Source organism: Hibiscus syriacus, unplaced genomic scaffold (assembly GCF_006381635.1).
Source record: "Hibiscus syriacus cultivar Baekdansim isolate YM2019G1 unplaced genomic scaffold, ASM638163v2 tig00111095_pilon, whole genome shotgun sequence".
NCBI classification, from domain to species: Eukaryota; Viridiplantae; Streptophyta; class Magnoliopsida; order Malvales; family Malvaceae; genus Hibiscus; species Hibiscus syriacus.
In genome coordinates, this window is record NW_024062980.1 from 4,167,692 (window position 1) to 4,172,202 (window position 4,511).

The 4,511-nt window shown below is 36.7% G+C and overlaps 1 pseudogene; it reads left to right on the forward strand.

The window, feature by feature from the left end:
* Window positions 1-2,795: 2,795 nt before the first annotated feature.
* On the forward strand, window positions 2,796-3,353 carry LOC120152827 (annotated as a pseudogene).
* Window positions 3,354-4,511: the final 1,158 nt, after the last annotated feature.

Below are 4,511 nucleotides of genomic sequence, written 5' to 3' on the forward strand. Positions count from 1 at the left end.
CATCAGCATCCTCTAACACATCAGTAGCTCTTACTCTAGTGACATATGTATTCTTAGTATGCTCGGTCGGATTAGAAAATTAGACGTTCGAGTATGTCTAATCGGGCCAGAAGAATCAGATGCTCGAGTACATCCATCAAATGAATCGACCTCAGGAATTAGAGGATCCCTATCCAAAACAATCACTCAACCTTCACGACCTCGAGCACTATCATATCTGCGATGAGGTACAGAATGGTGTGTACTCCTACGGGGTGCCATATTAACTACTATGTGATGTAATGTCTGAAATAAAAGAGCACACAAAAACTAAAGTCATATCTGGTACTGTACTATCAAAACTGAATACTTACATTCGAAATAGATAAGTTTTAAATCATTTAACAAAAAATTATAGTAAACCATAATTTAGAAAATATTTTCGGTACCCAAAATTTTTATGCATGTAAAATCATTATTTAGAACGGTTTAAAATTTAACAGGCAACACAATTCGATAGTTAAACATAAGCTCTGATACCACTAAATATAACCCCTAGGCCCGACCTTGAATTTACGGTCGAATCTCAGAGACATTCTCATAACCATATTGATATAAACGATTAAACTTTCATATTTCAAAACATGCATCGCTAGATATCCATTATAAATCCAAGTTTAAAGAATCAGTTTATAACCAAAGCAAAAATAAAATGAATAACCCAATAAATCCCCAAATTATAAACAAAACCAACAGAAAATAAGTAACATAAAAGTCTGAAAAAATATCCGTACGATAACTGAAGGAAACAACTGCTAACGATCCTCCAAGTACCGGTCGTAGTCCTAAATGTTTGAGCAATCTAAAAAGACAGAAGCTAAAAAGTGAGCTATGAAGCCCAATGTGTCCTCTAAAGTAAAATAACTATAGCATTATAAATAATACCACACCATTAAAATGCAACGGTAATTGAGATAAAAATATTCAGATATATATATCAATATCGTACAACGTTACCCTCCGAAGAGGTACCTAAGTAAGAATGCAAAAAAAAAGCAGGATGGAGATATAGCCCCCGTAGAGGATCCTATGTGAATTAGGACGGGGAATGAATTCCATGAAGTATCAGGACAGGGAATGGATTGCCATGCAAAATTAGGACGGGGAACGAAGTCCCATGTAGAATCAGGCGGGGAATGAAGTCCCATGCAGAATCAGGACAAGGACGAAGTCCCATACAGAATCAGGAATGTATTGATGAGCATATCATAAATGATGCCATGTTATACAGAAATCATAAATGTCACAGATAAATGGAATCAAATTGCGAACATGCATTCAGACAGTAACATATAATATAATAGCACAATACATCAAAAAGTATTAAACAGGTCTGGAGAACACACCTATAGAAAATAACCGATATCAGCTAAGCCTTACACTTCCCACGGTTAGAAGTCTAGGCCTACGGAACGGGAACCTAAAATAATAACATTCAATGAATACTGATGTCAATCAACTAAATAAAAAAATATGCTATAAAATCACTAATTTAATACTTATGTGTATCTCGAGATGAGTGACCAAAATCGAACTGAATAGGATGGGACTAGTTAGGGTCTATTAGGGAGTGATCTGGAGATGCGATGGTACCTTCATAAATTAGATTCAAAAGTGAGTTCAGTACCTCACAATTTACTTATCAAATTTTAAGACTTTAAATGAAAAATGATGTAAAGCAGGGCATTCAGGGTCATAATTTGGTAAAACGGATTGCATAAATGGGCTCAAGAAGTCAAAAAATATAAAGATAGGGGTTTTCAGAAAAAGTCAACGGGGTCAACAGTCAATTGGTCAGGTTAACTAACAGGTCGGGTCAGTCAATGGGTCATATCAATCAATAGGATTGGTAACTGGTCTAGCCAATTCGGTTCAAAGGTGATTGTTTTAATCGGTTCGAACTGCCTAGATATTCTCACACGCGCACGGCAACGAGCATGGGACGTCGTCCGGTGGCAATTTTTGCACCAAAATTTACAAAAAATTAATTCAAAGCACGGGGAACAACTTAACGGGGTCGGTTTGTGAAGAGGAGCAACAAAATTGAATTTATTTGAAAACCTGAAACTGAACTCCCTCACCTGATGCTAATGACAATGAAAAATGACAAACCAAGGCTACTGGGCAAACGATGATGACAAGACGAACACATTGACATGGGCGCTGAGAGTGTGACGGCTGAAACAGAGACCAATCAGAAGGAAAACACAATACCAATTGAGAGAATAAAAACAGCTGGGGGAAACATACACGAATAGAAAAAATACTTAAATGATGTAATTTACCCAATTTATAACAGAAATTAACAGAATTTTAGTCAATAACAAAAAATGTTGGTCAAATGATCACATTAAGTTCTTTTTTCGAGTTGGAGGGTTACATTGATAAAAAATGATAGGGGCCAAAGATATATTTAAGTATAAAAAGAACACTTTATTTTCAATGCTTTGAAATCATTCAGTCTCTATAGCTTAGATTTTTCGAGTTACAATTTGTTAGAAAATTTTCTTTTTGCCTTTCCACTTTGGCATCGATGGATTTATATAGAAACAAATTTTTTCATTAAATGATGGGAAAAGAATAACAAAGTATATTAATGTGTATGGTTAGTTGAACGGTTAGGTAGTTATAGTTAGTGTTAGTAGCAGCATCGTTTTGGCCATTAAGCAGATTCAAAACTGAAAAAGTATGTTCCTTCTTTATCACTTCTTTTGGCCACCGCTACTGCGTTTAAGCATTTCAAGATCTTAACAAGAATGCCTATCGCGGCTCCTCGATCTGGTGAAGCGATCTTCTCCACAGTCGAACGCGTGAACGCTGAACTATTCACTTTGACTACGGTGCAATCGTCCGTCAATTGCTTACCGATCTGGAGGAAGTCGAATAGATCAACAAACAGCTGGATCAAATGGGCTACAACATAGGAATTAGACTAATCGACGAGTTTCTAGCAAAATCAAATGTGTTGAGATGCGTTGATTTCAACGAGACGGCAGAGATGATCGCAAAGATCGGTTTCAAAATGTTCCTTGGGGTGAATGTATCTGTGGTGAATTGGGATGCGGATGGGAGCTGTTGCAACATCGTTTTGAAGGATAATCTGCTCGTCGACTTTGTAGAGCTTCCGGACACTTGCCAAGGCCTCTACTACTGCAATATTTTGAGCGGAGTCATAAGAAGAGCACTGGAGACTGGCCATGAAGACGGAAGTCACCTGGATCCGTGATGTGCTTCGAGGAGACGATGCTTATGAGATTCAGGTCAAGCTTTTGAAACAAATTTCGGAAGAGTACCCATACAAGGACGATGAGTAACTTTGGTTTTTGGTTTTTACTGTTGAAAGTGGACAAATCCACCGAATGTTGAAAACAAAATCAACAAGTTGGCAAAACATTTCGGTGCCAACCAACATGATATTGTTGAGAAAAAAATTAGGCACCGAATAGTGCATCTTTTGTTGAATTTTGGTGATGATAAAATTACACTTTTAGTTATTATAATTCAGGGTATTTATAAATTAGTCCTTAAGATTCAACTATAAATACCCTAGCTCATTTAGCTTTTAAATCATCCCAAAGCATTCTAGCTTTCTTCCAATACTAGAGAATTTAGAGAGTTTCTTGAGAGTTGTTTTCTCATTTTTATCAAGAGAGAATTATCATTGTTTTCTCCTTGGTAGATCGAGAGAGGTTGTAATTCCTATTTTCTCATAGTGAAATTCTTCTACCGTTGCCCGTGGTTTTTACCCTATATTATTTAGGGGTTTTCCACATAAATTTTGTGTCTCCTTTATCTTCATTTTTATTTTCTCAAATTATCAATTGCGATTTTGCTTTATCCGATAGCCGTCTTCCTCAACAATTGGTATCCGAGCTAGATTAGAGTGTGTAATATCTTCTTATTGTCTTTGTGGTTGCCACCAAAAGGTGGATCCTCCAACATAAGAAATTAAGAAGTTATTACCCATTTTTTGAAGGTTCTAGAGAACTATTCACGATAGTGAAATAGTGGGAGCTATCGATAAACGAAGCAATGGCAACGAAATTTGATATTGAAAAGTTCAATGGGAGAAATTTCTCATTGTGGAAATTGAAGATGAAGGTCATCCTGAGGAAAGACGGTTGTCTAGCAGCTATCAGCGAAAGGCCAGTAGATTTTACAGACGACAACAAATGGATTGAAATGGACGGAAATGCTATGGAAAACTTTCATCTAGCATTAGCAGATGAAGTATTGGCAAGTATCGAAGAGAAGAAGACAGCTAAGGAGATATGGGATCATCTCACCAAACTGTACGAGGCCACATCGCTGCACAATAAAATTTTCCTTAAGAGAAAATTGTACACTCTCTGTATGCCAGAATCTACTTCAGTGACGGAGCACTTAAATACACTGAACACTTTATTTTCTCAGCTTACATCCTTAAGCTGTAAAATAGGAGAACAAGAACGTGCTGAACTTCTACTTCAAAG